This window comes from Prionailurus bengalensis, chromosome E4, assembly GCF_016509475.1.
Source record: "Prionailurus bengalensis isolate Pbe53 chromosome E4, Fcat_Pben_1.1_paternal_pri, whole genome shotgun sequence".
Taxonomy (NCBI): Eukaryota; Metazoa; Chordata; class Mammalia; order Carnivora; family Felidae; genus Prionailurus; species Prionailurus bengalensis.
In genome coordinates this window covers 20,609,775-20,635,380 of record NC_057360.1, presented here as the reverse complement: position 1 = coordinate 20,635,380, position 25,606 = coordinate 20,609,775, and the positions used below count along the sequence as shown (strand labels likewise).

Below are 25,606 nucleotides of genomic sequence, written 5' to 3'. Positions count from 1 at the left end.
TGTATATGTACGTATAAGTCAGACTAAGAGCAGTGTCAGAATAGTGAGCTGTGACCTGAAATACTATTCCGTGGCAAAGATAAGGGTAGTGTCTCCGTACTTTTGACGTCCCCACCCTCCCCACCCCCGCCCCAAACTGCACATGAAGGGCTTTGCTAGACCGTCCTATGTTCTGCTTTTTTTTTTTTGAGTCGGATACACTTCTGAGAAGCTGGTAGGGGTTAGAGGTTGGTGGTCATGGTTAGGACTTTGGATGTGAACAAGAGTTTTCTTCCTTGTTCATATGCACATGTGTAACATGTATCCTGCGCTCGTCTGGAACCTATTGCTTTGGCCTCATTATCCAGGTATTTTTAGAATGGTTGTCTCCCAACTCTTTTGATCATACCCTCTTATCAGTAAAAGAGCATATACTCCAGGAACTTATGTATCTGTTAATTATATATGTACTTGTTCTGCTGTACCGATATGTTATGTAACTTGTAAATGCACACAGAAATAGAATTTAAGAAAGGATGAGATGAAAAAACAAGTATAATGAGAATTCTGATATTTTTCTACCCTGCAGCCCACTGGATCCATTTGCACTTCCTCTGAGCTACACCCACACCACTTTTGAGACCACTTTTCTAGAGGAAGGAAAAGTGGCGAAGGGGGAAAAACAATTGAGCTTCATGGGTTATCATGAGATATCACAAGACCTTAGGCTGAAGAGATAGATGTCACATGGATAGATGTGACGAGGACTGCATAGTTGAGGTTGGATGAGAGGTTGGAATTTCACTAAGGAGGCATATAGAAAATAATAAAGGATAAAAGATACAGGGTGTCTAAATTGAACAATATAGGGAGGAGAAGGAAGGAAAGGAAGTATGACTGTTAGAAATGGAGTTTTGGAGGAAATAATGATTGTATGCATAGCATTATGCAAAGAAAAGAGATGAACCTGGGGAGCTGTGGCTGCTAGCTGAGTTGTATCACAGAGCTCTGGGTTTGGACTTTGTGAGCATGCCGAGTTGTTTCTCAGTGGAGGAGATATAAATTATTTTGGGCCATTCAAGTGTTACATGTCTACTATTAAAGATGTGAGTCGGCTTCTCTTCCAGGTATATGAACATTTTTATGAAAGTGCTATATATGAGTTAGTTTTTATTGAAATCACTTTCTAAAACACAGGAGGAAAGAATGATGGATGAATAGTTTTCAAGGAAGATCATTCAAGTAGCCTCACTTTGTGGGAAGTGTTAGTAGGCATTAAACTTGGCCCAGTAGAGCAGCAGTGATTCTCTTCCTCTAGCATCTTACTGAGGACAGAAACTTTTCAGAGAAGGAGGAATGTCATGAAGAATGGAATGGGAAAAGATTTTGAAGGATGGATAGGACTTGGATCTATGGATCAAGAAAAAGAGGACAGGCTGGGCAGGAGAAAAGACTTGAGCATGAACAATGGGAATTAACATAATTTGCTGATGGGATAGTGAGGAGACACCTGTTTGGAGTGAAGCAAGTCCTCCAGGAGTAAATCTTAGAGCAAAAATGGCAAGAATCAAATTCTGGCCCTGGCTCCACCTGGCTGTGTGATTTAGTCACTTATCATCTTTGGGGTTCTCTATCTGCAAGATGTTGGATTGGATGATTGCTAAGGTACCTTCTGACTCTAAGATTTTATGATTCTAATGGAAGCAGTGGGAAGAAAGCTTTGAATATATTTGATTGGGCCTGGGTAATGGAAAATGTGGCAGAGGAGTTGATATCAGTTTACCTGATTGGCTAATTCATAGAATATATCATCAAGCCCAAGTGTGAAATGCTGAACAGTTGGCCTTAAGTGGAGGCAATGGAAATGGGGGGGGGGGGCGGTGAGGGTGGGTAAGTTTGAGGGATATTTCATTCATTGAATAAACAAAAATTTTTTTGAGTACCTATTATGTAACTGGGCTCTGGGGATCTTGCTGTGAGCATAACAAGAGTCTCTGCCCTTGTAAAACTTAGAGGACTTCATGATTCAATATGGAGGATGAACAAGAGATCACTTTGGAATATTTATAGAGGGCATTAACTCTGGGGCCATTCTACCTGGATTTGAAACCTGGCTCAGATGCTTATTATATGTGTGACCCCTGGGCAAGTTATTTAACGTTTTTGTGCCTTGGATTCTCCTTTTGTAAAAATGATAAGAGCACCTAATAATAATAGTATGTAGATTAAATTAGTTAATATATGTAGTGCATGATAAGAGCTAAATTTGTGTCAGCTGCTGCCATTACTACTATTATAAAAATAGGGGTGAGTCAAAGACTGTAAGGTTTTGAAATTGGCTGAGATGATGATTATTGACAAGTTTGGAAGTGAGAAGCTAATTGAAAGGATGGGAATAGGGTAAGTTTGTTGCCAAAGTCTAGTATGAAAAGAATGTCATTAGCAAATAATACAGGAAACAAAGGTGAAGTGAGTACTGTTTCTAGACAGATCAATGTTTATAAACTTTTCTGTAGATCAGAGTTTCTCAGCCTTGGCACTGTCAACATTTTGGGGTGGATGGTTCTTTGTTGTAGGGGGCTGTCATGTGCTTTGAAGACATTTGGCAGCACACTGGCCTCTACTCACTAGATGCCAGTAGCAACCCTGGCTTCCAGTTGGGACAACCAGAAAGGTTTACAGACATTACTAAATGGCCCCTGGGGCAAGGGGTAAAATTGCTCCTAGTTAAGAACTGCTTAGAAATACATGACACATTCTGAATTGAATGAATGAATGAATCAGATTCAAAAGCTCCTCAATCTATCATTTGACATTTACACAAAAAATTTGGATCCTGGAACGAGTATACAAATAGTTTCACGAGATATTAGCACATCACTTCATCTATGGAGTTGAAGTCTGGCAGGCTATTGAGTTTACATGTAGGTTTAAAGGTAGATCAAATGTTTTGTAGTTAATCAGTAAAAATGTACAGACGTTATAGAAATGGCTTAATCGGAGTCCATGATTTTTCTTCTGTAGGAAGAAATATTTTCTCGTTTAAAATGAGAATGGTATTTTTATTGTTTTTTCTTTTTTTATTAATGTATTGGTAAGTTGTTATAACTTGTCAAAAGTGATTTTTATGAAAATAATTTAGAAGGAATAAAAATAATAGGGCTGTTTTTGGTGTGAAAGGGGTGAGTTATATATGACTTTCCTGAACTCTGCTATCGGACCTTTTTGGTGAGCTGATGTTTTGTGACTAGCGATATGGGGTTGGATACTTGTCCTTTTTTTTTTTTTTTTTTTGGTATATTCTCCATTTATTTTTTAAATTTACATCCAAGGTAGCATATAGTGCAACAATGATTTCAGGAGTAGATTCCTTAATGCCCCTTACCCATTTAGCCCACAACCCCTCCAGTAATCCTCTCTTTGTTCTCCATATTTAAGAGTCTCTTATGTTTTGTCCCCCTCCCTGTTTTTATATTATTTTTGTTTCCCTTCCCTTATGTTCATCTGTTTTGTCTCCTAAAGTCCTCATATGAGTGAAGTCATATTTGTCTTTCTCTGACTAATTTCACTTAGCATAATTCCACCCATGTAGTTGAAAATGGCAAGATCTCATTGTTTTTGATTGCCGAGTAATACTCCGTTGTATATATATACCACATCTTCTTTATCCATTCATCTGTTGATGGACATTTGGGCTCTTTCCACATTTTGGCTATTGTTGATAGTGCTGCTATAAACATTGGGTGCATGTGTCCCTTCGAAACAGCATCCCTGTACCCTTGGATAAATACCTAGTAGTGCAATTGCTGGGTCATAGGGTAGTTCTGTTTTTAATTTTTTGAGGAACCTCCATACTGTTTTCCAGAGTGGCCGCACCAGCTCTCATTCCCACCAACAGTGCAAAAGAGATCCTCTTTCTCTGCGTCCTCACCAATATCTGTTGTTGCCTGAGTTGTTAGTGTTAGCCATTCTGACGGGGGTGAGGTGGTAGCTCACTGTGGTTTTGATTTGTATTTCCCTGATGATGAGTGATGTGGAGCAATTTTTCATACGTTGGTTGGCCATCTGGATGTCTTCTTTGAAGAAGTGTCTATTCATGTCTTTTGCCCATTTCTTCGCTGGATTATTTGTTTTTTGGATGTTGAGTTTGAAAAGTTCTTTGTAGATTTTGGTTACTAACCCTTTATCTGATAGGTTGTTTGCAAATATCTTCTCCCATTCTGTCGGTTGCCTTGTAGTGTTGCTACAAGGCAACACTTGTTTCTTTTGCTGTGCGGAAGCTTTTTATTTTGATGAGGTCCCAATAGTTCATTTTTGCTTTGGTTTCCCTTGCCTCCGGAGACATGTTGAGTAAGAAGTTGCCGCGGCCAAGGTCAAAGGTTTTTGCCTGCTTTTCTCCTTGAGGATTTTGATGGCTTCCTATCTTATTACATTTAGGTCTTTCATCCATTTTGAGTTTATTTTTGTGTATGGTGTAAGAAAGTGGTCCAAGTTCATTTTTCTGCATGTCGCTGTCCAGTTTTCCCAGCACCACTTGCTGAAGAGACTGTCTTTTCTCCATTGGATATTCTTTCTTTCCTGCTTTGTCATAGATTAGTTGGCCATATGTTTGTGGGTCCATTTCTGGGTTCTCTATTCTGTTCCATTGATCTGAGTGTCTGTTTTTGTGCCACTTATTGTCTTTTTAATATCTGACAGACCTTGCAATAGTTGAGGATTTCACTTTAGCTTTACTTTTCTCATTTGCTGAAAATACTATTAAAAATTAACCTTAAGCCGGGCGCGGTGGCGCGCGCCTGTAGTCCCAGCTACTCAGGAGGCTGAGGCAGGAGGATCGCTTGAGCCCAGGAGTTCTGGGCTATAGTGCGCTATGCCGATCGGGTGTCCGCACTAAGTTCGGCATCAATATGGTGACCTCCCGGGAGCGGGGGACCACCAGGTTGCCTAAGGAGGGGTGAACCGGCCCAGGTCGGGAACGGAGCATGTCAAAAATTAACCTTAAATTGTGACATTTTGAATAATAAAAATTTTCCCTTAAACTCATCAGTTTAAGTGAGCTGATTTGCTTATTTATTTTGGATCTGTACTTCATGTTTTAATGTTTGCAGAATGAAAGATTAGGCACCCCAGGTTGAAAATGATACTGTAGAAAGAATAGGAGGGCTGTTAAAAGGGAATTTTAATTATAGTGGCCTAGTCACTGATTGCTTGTGTATGTGTGTGGTGGTGGTGGGCGGGGGGGGGCCTATACTCTTCCTGAGGCTCAAAGTCATGACCCTCAGATTAAGAGTTGCATGCTTCAGGTGCCTGGGTGGCTCAGTTGGTTAAGCAAGCATCTGACTCTTTTTCTGCCTCACCCTGACTTGCCCTCTCTCTCTCAAAATAAATAAACATTTTGAAAAAAGAGTTGCATGCTCTTCTGACTGAGCCAGCCAGGTGCCCACTGTTGTGGCCACTGATTCTTAAGGGAACTAAACTTTTCAAAAGAAATAAACTGTTACATTTTTGTTAATCTCCAAATCTGCAGAAGTTACAGATGCATAACTGTGACTCTTATAGCAAAATGACAAAATAAGTTGTGGTACAGATTCTCTTCTCACAGCCCAATTGACAGTAAGGTCCCAGGTAAATTATGAAGTCTGAAGTTCCTTATTTTATTTATTTATTTTTTAAGTTTATTTTTGAAAGAAAAAGGATACAAGCAGGGCTGGTAGAGAGAGAGAGACAGAGACAGAACCTGAAGCAGGCTCCAGGCTCTGAGTTGTCAGTACAGATCCCGACCTGGGGCTCAAACTCACAAACTGCGGGATCATGACCTGAGCTGAAGTCAGACGCCTAACCGAGTGAGCCACCAGGCTCCCCAGTCTGAAGTTCCTTCTTAAACGTCTTCAGCATGCTTAAAAAGAAGGCAAAAGCCAAACAACAGAAAAACCAGCGTCTTGCCCCCTCTAACCTCCTTTCAGTGTTTTTTTTTTTTTTCCTCATGTTCATTCTTTAATCGGGAATGATGATAATTATCTTTGCATAGTTTTAGAGTTTATGAAGACATTTTATGTCCTTTCTCTCATTTGAACTTTACAGCTACTCTGAAATAGGTGGGAGCAGGTATTGATCTTCCCATTTTACAGATGATGAAGAGTTAAAAGAATTAAATGACTTCCTAAGGTCAAGTAGCAGTGAAGTTATGGGATTGAAACTCAAGCTTTTGCCTCCAAATCTTTGTTCTAGTGTGGAGATTTAGAGAACATGTGTTTTAGAATTAGAATTGGATTAGTTTTATGTCTGACATTAGTAAAGTGTTTACAGCTCCCAACCTATAAAATTATATACTAAGTACTCACTAAGTAGCAGTGGGGTTATTTACCTGGAGATGGTTGTAGAGATTATATGAGTTGTGTGTGAAAATGTTTCTTTTGTAACCCATGTAAAACACTGCTCTTGTCTTTTTTTTTTTTTTTTTTTTTTGCTCTTGTCATCTTGAGGGTATGCTAAAGTATAGAATTGTCTTACCATTTATATCTTAAGTCTCTGTGTTCTCTCTGTAAGTTCCTTCCCCACCCCCCCAATGTTTTTTGATTATTAAAGAACTTTCAGAAAGCATCAAAAAGGGAAATTTTGGGGACCTGAAGTCACATTAGGCCTTCCTTTTTCTGAAAATAAATGTTATCCTCTTCCCCTCCACACCGCCCCCCCCCCCCATTTGAATGTAGTTCACACACAACTTTGAATTAGTTTCAGGTGTACAACATAGTGATTCAACAATTTTAAACATTATGCTCTGCTCACCACAAGTCTAGCTACCATCTGTCACCATGCAGTACTATTGTGATACCAGTGAATATATTCCCTATGCTGTGTTTTTTATTCCTGTGACTTACTCACTGCAAACTGGAAGTCTGGCTCTCCCACTGTCCCTCACTCATTTTGCTCATCCCTCCTCCTACTTCCCTCTGTTCTGGCAATATCAGTTCTCTGTTTATAGGTGTGATTCTACTTTTTGTTCATTTTTTTGTTTTTTAGATTCCACATATAAGTGAAATCATATGGTATTTGTTTGACTTCTTTCACTTAGCATAATACCTGCTAGGTCTGTCCTTGTTGTCGCAAATGACAAGATCTCCTCTTTTTTTTTATGGCCGAATAATATTCTGTTGTTTGTGTATGTGTGTGTAATGTATATATGTGTACATCTGTATACACCCCACATATTTATCCATTAGTTTATTGATGGACACTTATATTGCTTCTATTTCTTGGCTATTGTAAATAATGCTGCAGTAAACATAGGGGTGCATATATATTTTTGAATTAGTGTTTTAAATGTTACCCTCTTAGAATGATTTGTCTTAGAGGCTGGTTCTCAGAGGACCCACAGTCCATGGTTCTTTTTCACTCACTCTTTTCATAGGGTTGACGTTTTTTCTTCAGAGAAATTGAACCAGAAACACAGGCCAATGCAAATGTAACGTTTAGGTAGACCTCTCCTAAGCTGGCACAGTTGTTTGCTGGTTAATATTTAATGACTTATCATAATGCAGCCTCCTTCATCTGATATCCTTTGAGACTTTTTTGTGCCTCTCTGTATTATTTTTACCTCTGGTTATAAAGTTTCTTATTAAAAGCATGTTTTAGTAGGACTTTTATATTGATTTTGTGAGTCATATGGGCTTTTTGTCATATACATGAAATTTCAAAATACTTAAGAATGTTAACCTCATTAATATTAATAGGTTTCTTCTGGAATAGGTAAATTTGGAGTTTCACTGTAGATTCTTCACCAAATTATATAGAACAGATGTTCACAAACTTTAGTTTGCAGAGTTTGTTAAAACACAGGTTGCTGGGTCCCATCCCCACTGGTTCTGATTCAGGTCTGAGGTGGGGTTTAAGAATTTGCATTTCTGACAAATTTCCAGTTGTTGCTGACGCTGCTGGTTGAGGGCCACACTTTAAGAACTGTGAGAACACTTTGGGTAATGTGAGATTAAGAAGAGTAATGGATCAGCGTTATTCAAAGATTGTCAGTTGAGTCAGAAAACATAATGTATTGACTCTGTTTTACTTAAAACTGGTTCAAAAGACCATTTGTTCCAAGTCGAGTGTCCACATGCAGGTGTCCACTGTCTTTTACCATCTTTTGGTGGCAGGAAGAGAAGTCTTTTTGCTTTGGCCTTAACTTTTTTTAATCTCTGAGAGTTCATAGTTTAGAGGTCTGCTAAGAGATGCACTTTTGAAAGAACCTAGTGTGTGAGGGAAAAGAGAGGTAGGGCTAGGGTTTTGCTGACAGATATAGGGCAGGCCTCAGTTACTGGAAGAAGTGGTGAAGAAATAGTTGCCATCTATTGAGTGAGGTGTGCCAGGCATGTTCTAGGCACTTAATATCTGTTTTTTCATTTAAACCCATAAAACCCTACTTGCCCAATTGAAAAATATTAGAGACCAAAGAAATTGTGTGTGTGTGTGTGTGTGTGTGTGTGCGCGCACGCGCGCATACAGAGATTTTTAGGCTTTTAAATCTCTCTTGAGACCAGTGATGTGGTTTTCAGAATGGTAGGCAAGAGTTGATCTGTATACTCTGTGGCTTTGGATTGAGACTTGGATATTGTTTAACAAAGGGAGCAGTAGGCACTCATGCTATTTGGAAACTCATGGCAATGTTGAACTACTGTCCTAACTTCTAGACTTAGTGTTATTAATATTTCGTCCTTAAAATTTATATTTTATATAATTTAACATATAAGTATATTAATAAATACATGTCTTATATATTTGTATAATTTTATACTTTCACCCTCTGATAGATTACAGCTCTCTTCTCTTGGCTTCTTAGAAATGAAGAAGATTTAACAGGTATCAGTGGTAGCCTATTAAAGGATGAATGCATTAAGCCCTGTTTCTCTATGAATGTGGAAAAGAGTATAAAATATTAGTCACATATACTCTGATATTTATAGTGGATTTAATTAAACCATACTGGTAGAAGTTCTTTAAAAAAACTACCAACTGACAATATTGTATACCAATTGCATAAATATTTGTGTAGATGACTCTTAGGTTCTAAGATACTAGGTTGTAAGAATTAATTCTTCTGCCACATAGTAGATATCCTTGAGTAATTGTGGAATAATTTTTCTTATTCTACATTCTTTTATATATTTTTATAACAGTCATTGTCAATGAAAAACATTTCAAATGACAGTATGTCTAATTAGTAATGATTTTACTGATAAAACTATGTAGGTAACTATTTTTTTCTCTGTATCCAGATATACCCCTAGATATATAGAATATCCATATGTAAGAGCTAATACGCTAGGGTGTTAGAGTGTAAACAAATAATTTTAGAGGTGTATTATCTTACAAAATGTTAATGTTAAAAATGAAGTACTCCAGTGTTGTGGTATTGGAATATATATAGCCACTTAAAGTCATATATTTAAAATTTTTTTTTAATGTTTATTATTTTTGAGAGAGATACAGAGTGTGAGCAGGGAAGGGGCAGAGAGAGAGAGGGACACACAGAATCTGAAGCAACTCCAGACTCCGAGTTTGTTAGCGCAGAGCCCAATGCAGGGCTTGAAGTTATGTACTGTGAGATCATGACCTGAGCCAAAGTCGGATGCTCAACAGACTGAGCCACCTAGGCACCCCTAAAGTCATATATTTCGTTTATAGTTGGAATATGCAATTTATAAGGAGACTTTTTTTTTCCTTTGTAGGTAATATGGCAGAATTACAAAAAAAATTTAATCCTCCAGAGTACTTTCTGTTTCTTTACTCAATTATTCTATGGTAATTGCCTATGTTAATGACTCAATTGTTAGGTATTATTTAGAACTGCTGCCCAAAAGAATGATGTTGCTTAAATAGATGTTGATGAACATCCTAATGAAAAAAAAACTATGAAACTAGTTTTGTGTGTCTGCATGTACGGAAGTGTGATATTTTGCACAATAACTCTTGGCTACTAATCACTGCCTTTTGGGATTGGGTGCATGATTTCAGTATATAAATTTATGGTTATAACACTAATTAGAACAGTTTCTCCATATTGTTTTGCTTGAACTTCCACTCAAATTCATAGGTTGATACACATTAAATATAATACTATGCCAAGTTTAATATTGGTTGCTAAAAACCTAGGAACCTATATTAAGCTCTCCCCCGCCCCTTTGCTTCATGTTGTGAATGTGCTGAGTCTCTGGTGGTGGGACTGCTGGCTTCTCCACAGTGAACTCTGCCAGTATTGGTTTTTGATCCAGCAGAACACAAAGCTCAGCAGGCCCAGGCGATTTATATTTCCTGGTTTGCTTTCCAAGGAGAGGGAGGGTTTAGAAACCTTTCACTTGATGTGGTCAAGGTCAAAGAAAATGATCTGTGGCTTAATATATTATGCAGTATGTACACATACAATTTGTTAACATGTTCCTCTCTCTACGCTAATTCCAGCAAATTAAAATAACAATATTGAGCCAGGACTAAAGATTGCTACTTAGCATTTTGTGGTTCTAGGTAATTACTGAGACAACATTTTCCTAAAACTAGCAGTACTAACAGGCACAGTTAGTATCACCCATCTGTTTCTTAAAGGAAAGAAAGGATACATGAAGGCTTTTGTATGTGTATAACAAAACACACAAGCTTTCTTTTATTAATTTTGAAATTTGTATTTTTTAATTGTATAAAAATTTATGAAGAGATATCTCAATGTAAAAAAAAAAAAAAAAAGTACAGAAGCATATAGACAAGATGTGAAAGTCCCCTTTGATATTCCTGCCCATGATCCTATATTCCCTTGTTGGAGGTAACTAATGTTTATGGTTTGATGTGTATTTTCCCAGAACTTTGTATATATTTACATATATATGAGTATATGTATTAATAGTTCTCTTGTTATTATAAATAACATTGTACTTTGTGAATTTTTTTCTCCCAAATTTGTTTTTTGTACTTAGTGTATCTGGAAGACCCTTCTATACCAAATGTATAGATTTCTCATTCTTTTCTGTTGTTTTTAAATGCTTTTTAAAATTTTTTTAAGTTTGTTTGTTTATTTATTTATTTATTTATTTATTTTGAGACAGAGAGAGAGAGTGAGCAGAGGAGGGGCAGACAGAGAAGAGGGATAGAGAGTCCCAAGCAGACTCTGTGTTTGCTGTTGGTGCAGAACCTGATGGTGAGGCTCGAACTCCCGAACTGTGAGATCGTGGCCTGAGCTGAAATCAAGAGTCGGGCACTTAATCGACTGAACCACCTAGGCACCCCTTTCTCATTCTTTTCAACAGCTCTATTGTGTTTCATGCTTCAGATATATCTATTAAGCATTTCATTTGGATATTAACCATTTTTTTTATTGAGGAATATTTGTTTACAAGATTATCAAAGATTTCCTTTTTTCTTTTGGTATTTTTTCCCTATTACCAAATTGAACCTATGTGAAATATTCATTCATTCATTCACTGATGGTTGGAACCAATTTAATTTTCCATTGTGGAGCCCAAGGTGAGGCTTGTTCTCACGACCCTGGGATTATGACCTGAGCCAAAATCAAGAGTCGGATGCTCAACTGACTTAGCCACTCAGGCGCCCCAGTAATTTTTCCTTTAATTCTCTTCTAGGTAGGCAGTTATAATTTTTACATTAGTATCTTTCTACCAACATTTTTATTCTCTTAAAAATTTTTTTTAAGCTTATTTAAAAATTTTTTTAAGTTTATTTATTTATTTTGAGAGAGAGCATGAGCAGGGGAAGGGTAGAGGTGGGGGGGAGGGAGAGAGAGAGAGAGAGAGAGCGAGCGAGAGAGGGAAAGAAAGAGAAAGAATCCCAAGCAGCCTCTGCACCGTCAGCACAGAGCCGGAAGCAGGGCTCAATCTCCCAAAACCGTGAAATCATGACCTCAGCCGAAACCGAGGGTCGGACACTTAACCAACTGAGCCACCTGGGCGCCCCGTAAAGTTTTTTTAATTTTGATGGGGGGGGTACAGAGAGAGGGAGAGACAGAATCCCAAGCAGGCTTTGTGCTGTCAAAGCAGAGCCCAACGTGGGGCTCAAACTCCCTAACCACGAGATCATGACCCAAGCTGAAATCAGGAGTTGGATGCTTAACCATCCCAGCCACGCATGTGCTCCCTGCCCATTTTTTAATAGAATTTTTTGTACTATTGGTTTGTATAAAATTCTTCTTAAAGCTAAAGAACTTGATAGGTCTTTAAGAAGTCTGTCTTAAAGGATTATTTCTGAATTTTTTCATAATGTACCACTTATATCTTTGGATTTTGGTTTTCTTGCTAGTTTAGGAAGTTTTGACTATTTTCCTGGCTTTCCCATTATTTGTCTTCTGTATTTCCTCTGATGTCCTTATATTTACGTATTAGCATTCATTGATCTTTTTTCTTTACCTCACCATTTTTATTATAAAATTTCACTGAATTTCTGATTTATTTACTAATTTATTTCAGATTTAATAGTGTTGAACTATTACATTACTGTAGTTGAATCTTTTACATTAGCAGTTTTAGTGATATGTATGAGTAGGACTCTTGGTTAAAAGTAATTAGAGACTCCAGATTATGTAATCTATAGAAAATATTTATGGGGATAGTGGAGGCTCAAGGACAGGAATGCAGCTAGGCTGGCCTAGACAAAAGACAGGGAAGGTTGCTAGAAACTCAGGAAATATTTTTTGTCTTTTGTTTTGGCTGTTTGCTCACGTGATTCTTCTCTCTTAGACATTCAATTCATATCATACTTCCCATTTTTTTTTATATATATTTTTTTGAACGTTTATTTATTTTTGGGACAGAGAGAGACAGAGCATGAACGGGGGAGGGGCAGAGAGAGAGGGAGACACAGAATCGGAAACAGGCTCCAGGCTCTGAGCCATCAGCCCAGAGCCTGATGCGGGGCTCGAACTCACAGACCGCGAGATCGTGACCTGGCTGAAGTCGGACGCTTAACCGACTGCGCCACCCAGGCGCCCCATACTTCCCATTTTTTAATGTCTTTTCTGATCAAGAGAATGGTTTATAGTAAACTTTCATTTCTTAGTTCCAAATTCTCAGGACAGTCATTGTGATTGATGCTCAGATCACCTATAACAGGGTTTCTCAGGCTCCATAATATTGACATTTTAGGCTGGATTTTTTTTTGTTGTGGGGCTGGTATGTGCCTTGTAGGATGTTTAGGGGCATTTCTTGCTCCTACTAACTAAATGGTGACAACCAAAAAACTAACTAGTTGTGACAACCAAAAAATGTCTGTAGATAGTGCCAGTTTCTTCTTGGGGGTAGAATTACCCCTGGTTGAGAACCAGTGACCTAGAATGTGTTTGGCTGTTCGGGGCATACCATTGTGTGAGAAGGACTTTTTAGGAGAGGCATTGTGAGCTAGATAGGTACTCAAGACTCCTGATAAATATTTTTATGTTTTTTTTTGGTAGTAATTTTAAATTAAGTGCTATTTTCCATTATTGTTAGGCATTCCTTTTAAAAATATTTTTAAAGTACTTGGCATGAACATGTTTCTTGTTAAAATCTTCAATTGGGGGGGCACCTGGGTGGCTCAGTCGGTTAAGCGTCCGACTTCAGCCAGGTCACGATCTTGCGGTCCGTGAGTTCGAGCCCCGCGTCAGGCTCTGGGCTGATGGCTCAGAGCCTGGAGCCTGTTTCCGATTCTGTGTCTCCCTCTCTCTCTGCCCCTCCCCCGTTCACGCTCTGTCTCTCTCTGTCCCCAAAATAAATAAACGTTGAAAAAAAAATTAAAAAAAAAAAATCTTCAATTGGGGGACACCTGGGTGGCTCAGTTGGTTAAGTGTCTCTCTGACTTTTGGCTTCGGCTCAGGTCACGATCCTGTGAGTTTGTGAGTTTGAGCCTTGAGGCAGTCTCTGTGCTGACAATGCAGAGCCTGTTTGGGATTCTCTCTCTCCCCCTCTCTTTCTGCCCCTACCCCACTCATGATCTCTCTCTCGCTTTCTTTCCCTTTCTCTCTCGCAAAATAATAAAAAAGTAAATCTTCAACTGGAGTTGTAGAACTTGCCATTTTTGGCCATTTCTCTGAATCTCAATTTCTCAATCTCCTGCTGATATGTTTTTCTTTTCCGTGAGAGTGTGTGTATATGTATGAGGGTGTTGGTTGTTACAAGATAAAATTTATGATTTTGGTAGCCAGACAGACATAGGTATGAAAATTTAGAACTGGGAGAGACCTGGGCACCTGGGTGGCTCAGTAGGTTGAGCATCTGGCTTCGGCTCAGGTCATGATGTCATGGTCCATGAGTTCAGGCCCCGCGTCGGGCTCTGTGCTGACAGCTCAGAGCCTGGAGCCTGCTTTGGATTCTGTGTCTCCCTCTCTCTCTGCCCCTCCCCCACTCAAGCTCTGTCTCTCTCTCTCTCTCTCTGTCAAAAATAAATAAACTTTAAAAAAAAAATTTAGAACTGGGAGAGACCTTAGAAATCCTGTATTCTAATACACTTGGTTTACAGGTGGGTAAACTATGCTTCGAGAGATGAAACAAGTTGATTGTGGACACATAGCTTAGCAGTAGAGCACAGAAAGATTCAGGTCTAACTTATTTTTCTAGGTTTAATTTCTAGTTATCTTTTGTTGGCACTTAGTTTTTGCTTTTGGTATTATTACTTATATAATATTTAGCATTTGTATGCCAAACTCTGCTGTAAGTATCTCATTTAATCTTAATCCAGTAAATCATGAAAACAGGTCTCAAAATAAGGCATGTCTAACCCGAAAAGTTATGCTCTTAACCGTTTTGCCTTAATACTAGCATAGTAGCATTGGGAGAGAATCAGGTGCTTGTGTGCCAGACACTGTATTCTGTCTCACTTAATCCTCAAACAACCCTGAGGAAAAAAAAAATAATCCAATTAAAAATGGGCAGAAGACATGAACAGACATTTCTCCAAAGACATCCAGATGGCCAACAGACATGTGAAAAGATGCTCAACATCACTCATCAGGGAGATACAAATCAAGACCACAATTAGATATCACCTCACACTGTCAGAGTGGCTAAAATCAAAAACACAAGAAACAAGTGTTGGTGAAGATGTGGAGAAAAAAAAATTCTCATGCACTAATTGTGGGAATACAAACTGGTGCAGCTACTGTGGAAAACTGCATGGAAGTTCCTCAGAAAGGTAAAACTAGAACTACCCAATGATCCAGTAATTGCATTACCAGGTATTTACCCAAAGAATACAAAAGCACTAATTCAAAGGAATATACACTCCTATGCTTATTGAAGCATTATTTACAATAGCCAAATTGTGGAAGCAGCCCAAGTGTCCATCAATAGATGAATGGATAAAAAAGGTGTGGGTTGTGTTTGCACACACACACAGAATGGAATATTATTCAGCCATAAAAAAAGAAACGAAGTCTTGCCATTTGCAACCACAGAGATGGAGCTAGAGAGTATTATGCTAAGTGAAATAAGTCAGTCAGACAAAGACAAATAGCATATGATGTCACACATAAGTGGACTTTAAGATTAACAAATGAACAGAGGGGGGAAAAAAAAAGACAAATCAAGAAACAGACTCTTAACTATAGAGAACAAACTGATGGTTACCAGAGGGGCATTGGTAGGGGGGATGGTGAATTGAGTGATCGGGATTAAAGAGTACACTTATCATGATGGGCCCTGAGTAATGTGTAGAGTTGTGGAATCACTATATTGTACATCTGGAAGTAATATAACTAACACTGTATGTTAGCTGGAATTATGTATACTGGAATTGAAAAACAATAAAAAATAAGTATGCAATGCATGGAAAAAAAACCCTGAGAGCTATACATACTTAATAGTTTTAGCTATGATGAAGATATTTAGTTGAGTTAGAGACGTTAAGTCTCCTTTAAGACCACAGAGCTAGTAGGAAGCAGAGCTTGGGTTAAGTTTTATGGTTTTCCCAATTCTCTGTTGCACCTAGCAGGAGATATCCTATACTCATGCTCCACTGTCTTCCTAAAGCCCTCATGATAATGTAATAAAAAGAAAAAGAAAATATAATAAGTATAATTCACTTTAATAAATATTAATAAATATTATTATTTTGCTCATTTTGTGACTAACCTTTATGTACTGTTTTTATTTCTCAGGTATTTTTTGGAATTGAATTTGAAAGAAATAACAAGAAAGCTAGATAATTACTATTAGCAGGAAAATATTTCTTTAAAAAGTTTATATTTAAGAAGGGTACCTGGCTGGCTCAGTTGGAAGAGCATGTGACTCTTGGTCTCAGAGTTATGAGTTTGAGCCCCACGTTGGGTGTAGAGATTACTTAAAATAAATATGTTAAAGTTATATGAGATATTGATCTACCAAGAATGAGATTGTGTTTGCTCTCTCATCTTGATGTAAACAGTTTTTTTATACTTGGAATTCTTGAAGCATTTGGGTTTTCTAGTTGAGTGTTTTCAATTTTAAACATCCGTCAGAGCTGCAACCATTTATAAGTATGCAGTTAAGAGCATAGGATTCTGGTGTTAAACACTGTGGGTTTAGAGCCTAGATTAAATTTGTGATTTTAGTATCTTGGCATAGGTATGAAAAATTTAGAACTGTAAGAGACCTTAGAAATTAAGTATTTCTGGGCAAGTTACTTCTTTTCTGTGTGTTTCTTCATCTGTGAGATAGTCATGCTAACGGTACATACCTTAAAGAGTTGTGAAAATTAATTATTACATGTAAAATTCCCAGAGAGTGTATAGTGGATGATAAAAGTGTTCAAAAAGTGATTGATAAGTAACAGAGCGATAGAAAAAAGTGATAGAAAAGCAACTTAAAAAAAATAGAGAACATTTTTCTTGGTTAATATATTTAAGTTTTGAAAGTTCTAAATATATTTAGTATTTAAATATATTTATGCTTGTTCTGTGCCTAGCTTCAATTATCAGATTTCATTGCTTCTGGATATATAGATAAGCATAATGTGTAGTTTTATTCTGTTTTGATACAATTATTACTTACATTCTGACTGGACTTTTTTTTTTCTGATTGGATATTTCTAACACTTAGGTAAATCATAATCTTTCCTCTTTCACAAAGGCACTTGGAAATCAAACTACTTTCCTGTTGATCTACTATGTAGATAGAAAAGCTAGCTGAAGGTGCTGTAAGAAAAAAAGAAATGGCGAACCGATGGAGCTAACTCCATAAGGTGGTGGAAAGGAGCGTTGTATGTGTGTATGCTGGTGATCATGACACTCCATAGATAGGAATCATCGTACAGCTGGGCCTTAGGGAAACTGGAGCTGGTAAGCAATTAGAAATTAAGACTGCATGCTCCGTCTTTCTCTTTCAGAGGCTGCAAGGTTTTGGCATCTTTTTTTGCTGTGTACATCTGTTCGGTTTTCCTTTCTTCCAGCTGGCTTTCTCAGTTTTAGCTTGTATATGGAACATAATGGCTGTTCAGCTCCTCTTTATCATGAAAAGTCAGTATATTCTTTTGGTATATATCCTTGTTGCTAAATGGCTCAGTCTTTCTCTCTTAAAATTTAAATCATTTGTCTATTTATTGAATGGTCAGTAACTTTACATAGTTTAAAATTCATATGGTACAGAAGTGTTTCTGCCATTTCCTTTCCCCTGGCCACTCAGATTTTGGCAATCCATTCACCAGGTTCTTGTGTCTACTTAAGAGATACATAGAGTGTGTGTGCATGCGCATGCGCTGTATATCTCCCCAGTCCTGGTTTTTTTTTTTTTTTTTTTAAGACCCATCGAAGCATATTATATGCACTGTTTTTTCACCTTGCCTTTTTCACTTAATTTAGCTTGGAAATTCCTCATGTTAGTAAATAAAGAACTTGCCTTTTAAAAAATTTTATTTATTTTTTATTTTATTTTATTTATTTTATTTATTTTTGAGACAGAGAGGGACAGAGCATGAGCAGGGCAGAAGCAGAGAGAGAGAGGGAGATACAGAATCCGAAGCAGGCTCCAGGCTCTGATCTGTCAGCACAGAGCCCGACTCGGGGCTTAAACTCTCAGACCGTGAGATCATGACCTGAGCCGAAGTCATTTGCTTAACCGACTGAGCGACCCAGGCGCCCCATTTTTTTTTTTTTAAATGCATAGCATTTCATTGTAGGGATGAATTCTATAATTAGGTTGTTTTCAAACAGTGAAAAACCTTATGTTTCATTTCAAACGTTTCATTCGTATTCAAACATATATGTAGTATAGGATAAATGCCCTAAATTGGACTGGATGACAAGAAAGGATATAGGGATTTCAAATAACTATTTGTTGAATAAATATCTTTTATTCACCTGTTTGTATACTAAAATCTTGTGTATGTTTAATTCTATTTGAGTTTTTCTGCTGATTTGCCTAAGTATGCGCTGGTATCATGCTGTTTTAATTTTGGTACTTTTTATAATGTGCAGGATAGCATGGTGGTTAAGAATATGGACTTGTGCTAAACTGCCTTGCTTTGAAATCTTTTCTGTACCACTTTCTCAGCCGTATGACCTTTGCCAAGTTGCTTAAAATGTCTGTAATTTAGTGTCCTCATTTGTAAATTGGAGATGATGATAACACCTATCAAATAAAGTTGTTAAGATTAAGTGAGTTTATTTATATAAAGTGTTTAGAACAGTGTTTAATGTTTAATTAATGTTATAGTTGTTGTATGAGTTTATTGTTGCTGCTATCCAGTAGGGCTAGTTCTTCATTATTCTTTATTTTCAGAATATTCCTGGCTATTCTTGCTTGCCTATTTTTTTACATTAACTTTACGGTCAGTTGGTCTGTCTGGTTAGGGTAGAGTAGGTTATGGGTTGGTAACAATAGCCCCCTCCCCATCTCAGTGGAATAACACATTAAAGGTTTGTCACTCACACTACATGTTCAGAGTGGATCATTTGTGTGTATGTTGGAGGGGCTTGGCAGGAGGTGCGAGAGGGGCTGTGCCCATCTTTTGTCATCAGGAACCCAAAACTGATAGTCTTTGACTATATAATGTTGGCAGATGCCATTGCAGGGGGAAAGGGAATGAGAAATCAAGTACTAGTGGAAACTTTAAAAGTTGGAAGAGACATACATCACTTCTGCTTATTTTTTATTGGCCAAAGAAAGTTGCATGGCCTCAAATCATGACAAGGGGATGGGAAAGGTGCAGTTTTGCCATGCGCCTAGAAAGGCAGCTAGGAATATTTGATGGAGAGCAGTAATGACTACAATGGTTGGCTCTACTGTTTTGCTATATATTAATTCTGTGTTCTGTGTAACACACTAATCCCCCCCATCCCCTGTGCCCACCCTTAGCCCAAATTTCTTTCTAGTAACTGTGTTGAGTTCAAATTCTAGAATCTCTGAGTGATGTTCAGAGTCTGTTCAATTCAGAAGAGATTCATCTTGGTCCAGACAGCTGTGAGTGAAACAGGTCAATTAGCTGGCCTATTAAAAGCATCCTATTAATATTTTCTCAGGCTCCTTGGTGGGTGGTATGAGTGGAAATGTAAAGGGAACTTGTGCTTTTAACACTACACACTGTCTATATTATTTGAATTTCTTTTTTACAGTGAGCATGTATTTTGTAGAGAGATGTTAACACAACCTACCGTAAAAGGATTCTCTTATTTCAAATTGATAATAATTAAATCATGTATATTAAGTGGTATGGCCCGACCTGGAATGTAACTTAAGACTGTGCTTTCTAGTATACCAAGATGCTTCTTTTAATGCAGGGGTTTCTGTGTATAGCTTTCTAAAAACAGTGTAAGTGTAGTTTTTTGTTATTTGCAATGAACATTAAAAAAAAAACAAACTTTACTTTGAAGAGGATGATCTTTGGGAAAATAACAGAAATGAAGAATGACCTAAAAGTTACCTTAAGGACCTCAGTGAGAAGCTGTGTGATCTCTACTAATAGGATAATAGTGTGACAAAACTGGTTTCTCACTTGAAGATCTTTCCTGGAATATTTAGCTTTATTTATTTTTGACTGACTTTTAAGGGACAGCTTACAAAGCCACAGGAGACTGACCAAGTGTAATATGTTTGTATTTTATATTATTATTTGTCCAAGTATAGCATGTTTATTAAAAATAAATCCCTTCCTTCATCTTTTAAACTAGAAAAAAGGAAAAAAAGCTGTATATTTAGTACTCCTTCCTTTATTTCTTCAAAAGGAAAGGAAAAATAATTTTTTGTTATTACAAAGCATATATTTCATTACAGGTAAAAAAAGAACATTAAAAAAGTAAAAAAACAAACAAACCCCAAAAGCCACCTTCCTCTTTGGAGAATCATTAAAGTTTTGGTGTATATCCTTTTAAACCCTCTTTTATGCATATAGTTTATATTCTTAACCAAAACGTATACAAAGCTTACATGCAATTTTTTGTTACTTTCTTCACTTTACGTTTGACCCTTGAACAATGTGGGGGTTAGGGGTACCAATCGCCCTACAGTTGAAAATCCATGTATAACTTTTGACTTCCCCAAAACTTAACTTTTAATAGCCTACTGTTGACCGGAAGCCTTACTGATTTGAGATAACACTGATGGACCTAGAGGGTGTTGTGCTAAGTGAAATAAGTCAGACTGAGAAAGATAAATATCATATTATTTGACTCATGTGGAATCTAAAAACCAAAAGAAATGAACAGACAAGAAGCAGAATCAGACCTATAAATACAGAGAACAATCTCATGGTTGCCAGAGCGGAGGGGAGATGGGAGGATTGTCAGAATGGGTGAGGGGGAGTGGGAGGTACTGCTCTCAGCTATGGAATGAATAATTGCTGGAATAGAAGGCACAGCATAGAGAATATGGTCAGTGATAGTGTAATAGCATTACATGGTGACAAGTGGTAGCTGCACTTGTGAGCGCAGCATAATGTGTAGACTTGTAAGATCACTGTGTTGTGCACCTGAGACTAACACTGTGCTCCAACTATACTCAAAAAATTAAGGAAAATATATTTATAGTACTGTTCTGTATTTATTGGAAAGAATCCACATATAAGTGCATCTATGCAGTTCAATCCCATGTGGTTCAAGGGTCAACTGTATATATTTTGAACCTTATAAATCTTAAAGGAGAAAGGGTTTTTTGGGCCCTCTTTTTAGGACTTTTGTATTTACTTCTCTATTTAACATCCACACTTTTGTCGTACAATTTTTATTGTTTTTTCCTGTTTCCTCAGTTAAGTTCCTTGGAGGCTTCTGTATTCTTCATTCTGCTGAGCTCATATTTTTATTTAAGGACAGGACGTACATTAATAGAAGAGATTGTAGGGAAACAAGTAGAAGACATTTCAGCAATTATTGCGGGGTAAAGATCAATCACTAATTCACTTAGAGTCCAGCATTGTTCAATTTGCTGACATAACCAAATAAGTACAAATTTGTCTACATATATTTAAAATCCTTTCCTTTTTTTTTTTTAAGCCGGAGTAAAATATTCCTGTGATTACAGTGTTTTACATGACCCTTTGAACAGAACATACTTAGTCTGAAGCATTAACTCTTTTGAAAATGAAATGTGGAGGAGGACAGCAAGGTTATATTCCGTTCCTTTTAAATGTCATGAGTTGTTTAATTTCTTTTAAGAAGAAGGAAGAGTGGGTTTACTGCTAGTTTTTAGGTGGTGATTTAAAAAAGACTATCTTCCCACAATGTTAACAGCTAATTTGTAAATGTGCGTATTAACTGGTAATACGTAGAAATCTTAGGGGACTGAGGCCTACTTAAAACTTTTTTAAAAGATATTAACAGTTACTGATTCTGTTACAGTATAGATGATCAATAATATGTATTAAATTGCATCAAATGATGTATATGCCATTGTGCTAAGATTATTTTTTGTTGTCTTTAAATATTAAAAGGATTCCCCCCCCCCCCCCACAGGTATTCTCCCAAAGGATAGAATTTAAGCATACCATAGCATGTGGCTTTTAAAACTTGGGCATAAGTAGCTGATAAGTTAGAAAAAACGTAAAATCTCAGAAAAGGAAATCTTGATTAAAATGATGAGAAATGGGGACCCATTTTGTATAGCAAATACAGATTGCTAAAAACAAAATGTTATTTCTAAAGGGAGCATCTCAGTTGTGCAGAAAAGAGTTACCTAGTGGGCTTGAGACTGTTACCTTAGAATGGCCTGCTCAATGGGGTTGGCTCTTGGCTGATATTTAGGAACTTGGGTTTTAGGAGGGTTCCCACCATTCCCACAACAGTGGCTCACTGTGCCTAAACTGTTTGTACAATGTGGTTTATGTGAAACACCTGCTTTCCATCTAGCAATCTGGAATTTTGGTACATGGTAGGCAGAGGGTACCGGCCTAACCAGCTCCTGAGAAAAACCTTGCCAAATCTCTAATGAGCTTACTTGTATACAACATTTTACGCATGTTGTTTTAATTCATTGCTAGAGGAATTAAGTGTGTCCTGTGTGACTACCCTGGGAAAAGACTTTTTGGAAGCGTATGTCTGATTTCCTCTAGACTTTGCCCCATCTGCCTTTTCTTTTTGCTGCTTTTGCTTTGTATCCTTTTGCCTTAATAATGAGTATGACAATGTAGAGAGTCCTCCGAATCTGCCTAGTGAATCATCGAAGCTGGGGGTGGAATGGGACCACCCCTCCTCAACACAACAGTGGATTGGATAAATTTATAACTGGAGTCACCATGCTCCTATAAAGCCGGTAGACGCAGAAGTACCCAATAAGTAGATGACATTTTTTAGTTTAAGTCGTGTCTAAATTGGATAGTAGATTGAACAAGTGAAACTAAAAGTGAGTTTGGGGTCTGTAGGAAAGGGACAAAAACTCTGAATTTGTGACTGAGAAACTTCTCTCTAAGGTTCTGTTTTTGTGAAACTGGATCTTGGTGTCGGGCAGTGTGCTAAGGTTCTGTACTGTATGGAACTACATTATGCTGAGCGGAGAACTGAAAATGGTACAGATGGGACTCCAGAATGCACTGTGATGGGGAAGGACACGGTTTTGGAACTTAGGCAGATTTGGGTTAGAATTCTGGTTTTGGGGCACCTGGGTGGCTTAGTCGGTTAAGTGTCCAACTTCAGCTCAGGTCATGATCTCACAGTATATGAATTCAAGCCCTGAGTCAGTCTCTGTGCTGACAGCTCAGAGCCTGGAGCCTGCTTCAGATTCTGTGTCTCCCTCTCTGTCTGCCCCTCCCCCACTTGCACTCTTGTCTCTCTGTCTCTCTCAAAAATAAATAATAAACATTAAGAAAAAAAGAATTCTGGTTTAACTGTGATTGAGCTTATTTCCTCATTATAAAATGAGGATAATACCTGCTGTATAGGGTAATTTGAGAATTAAATAAGATAATATATATAAAGTTTCTGCCATTATGTCTTACTCTTGATGACTAAAAAATTATTAGTATTTCTTTTTCTGCTCTTCAAGATATAAAGAGATTGGAGAAGTTTAAAGGGGAAAAAGAAGGTGAAGTTTGTGTTTCTCTTTTTATTGGTTTGACGTGAGATTGTGTAGGAAGGTTAGGAAAGAAGAGGAAGTTTTAGACGTTTAGAAGTTTAAAGGTTAGAGCATTAAGTTTTGGAAAATGGAATTTTAAATTTATCTCTAAAATTGCCCAGCGGAACTTTTGCTGATTTATTTTAAGAGCTATGAATATTTTAACTAAGAATACTGGGTGATGAGCACCAGGTAATGTATTAAACTATGAAATTACCGTATTATACACATAAAACTAATATAATACTGTATGTTAACTAAGTGAAATTAAAATAAAAACTTAAAAAAAAGCCCTAAGAATATTGAAAGAACAAAATGAAGAAGGAGGTGCGGGGTATAGAACCTTTATGAATGTTTTCCATACCTTCTGGTGAGGTTGTCATGAATTAGCTGACAGTTTTGTGTTTTGGTAACTGACCACATCTAACATCTATTCTTTTATCATGAATACTTCCAGGTAATGGACAACTTGAATTAATTTATGGGCATTTTATCTAATTAGAATTTTTAGAATCAGTGTTTAGAAAGATAGTGGATTTTATTTTTATTTTTAATGTTTACTTATTTTGAGAGAGCATGTCTCTCTCTGTCTCACACACACACACACGCACACACACACACACGCATACACACACGTAAGAGCAGAGGAAGGACAGAGAGAAAGAGGGAAAGAGAGATTCCTAAGCAGGCTCTGTACTGTCAGTGCAGAACCCAACACAGGGCTCAATCCCATGAACTTTGAGATCATGATCTGAGTCGAAATCAGGAGTTGGGCACCTAACTGACTGAGCCACCCACGCATGCCCAGTATAATGGCATTTTAAAACAGAATTGTGTAATTCTGGTGTGTGTGTGTGTGTGTGTGTGTGTGTGTGTGTGTGTGTGTGTGTTTAAAAATAATTTTTAGAGGTGCCTTGCTGGCTCAGTAGAGCATGTGACTATTGATATCAGGGTTGTGAGCTCAAGCCCCATGTTAGTGGGTGTAGAGTTTACTTTAAAAATAATTTAAAAATGGCACCTGTGTGGCTCAGTCGGTTAAGCGTCTGACTCTTGGTTTTGGCTCAGGTCTTTTTCATGATTTCGTGAGTTCGAACCCTGCATCGGGCTCTGTGCTGACAGGACAGAGCCAGCTTGGGATTCTCTCTCTCTCCCTCTCTGCCCCTCCCCTACTCACACTGTCTCTGTCTCTCTCAAAATAAACTCTAAAAAAAATAATTAAAAATAAAATGTCTTTTATTTTGAAAGTTTCAAGATTATAGAACGGTTGCAAGAAAAACATTAAGAATCTTGGGGCGCCTGGGTGGCTCAGTCGGTTAAGCATCCGACTTCAGCTCAGGTCACGATCTCGCGGTCCGTGAGTTCGAGCCCCGCGTCAGGCTCTGGGCTGATGGCTCAGAGCCTGGACCCTGCTTCCAATTCTGTGTCTCCCTCTCTCTCTGCCCCTCCCCTGTTCATGCTCTGTCTCTCTCTGTCCCCAAAATAAATAAACGTTAAAAAAAAAAAAATTAAAAAAAAAAAAAAAAAAGAATCTCATTTGCTCTTTGCCCAGATTCCCCCATTGGTAATATTTTGCCTCATTTGTTTTATCATATTTCCTTCCTCTCCTTTTCTCCCTCCACCTCTCCTTCTCTCCTTAACCAGAGTGTGCATCAAAATCATCTCTAGAACATTAAAAAAAAAAAAATGTTGCTACTGAACCAAATAGGTATATTCTGAAGAAAAAAACATCCTCCCTTGGGATTTCGATATGCACATCAGGTGAAGAATTACAGATGGTCTCTGACTTATGATGGTTTGACTTAGAATTTTTCAACTTCACCATGGTGCAAAAGCGATACCATTCAATAGAAACCATAGTGTGAATTTTGAATTCGATACGCAATATGATACTTTTGTGATGCTGGGCAGTGGCAGTGAGCCACAGGGTTCTATCAGCGATATGGCACAAGGGTAAGCAGTTGATACACAGCCATCTGTACCCATACAACCAGTCTGTTTTTCACTTTCAGTATGTTATTCAATGAATTACATGAGTTATTCAGTACTTTATTATAAAATAGGATTTGTGTTTGATGATTTTTTCTAACTGTAGCTAAAGTAAAGTAAGTGTTCTGAGCACCTTTAAGGTAGGCTAGGCTAGGCTATGATGTTCAGTA

General features: G+C 37.6%; 1 protein-coding gene and 1 long non-coding RNA gene across 5 annotated transcripts in view; both read left to right on the top strand.

Moving 5' to 3' along the window:
• ABL2 (ABL proto-oncogene 2, non-receptor tyrosine kinase) overlaps positions 1-25,606 on the top strand; it is a 113,130-nt gene that overhangs the window by 889 nt on the left and 86,635 nt on the right. The gene's annotated exons all lie outside the window — the stretch shown is intronic.
• LOC122475628 lies at positions 4,590-24,126 on the top strand. The gene is made up of 4 exons (XR_006295257.1): positions 4,590-4,933; positions 5,801-5,805; positions 17,169-17,179; positions 24,115-24,126. It is a non-coding gene; the product is annotated as an uncharacterized LOC122475628 (long non-coding RNA).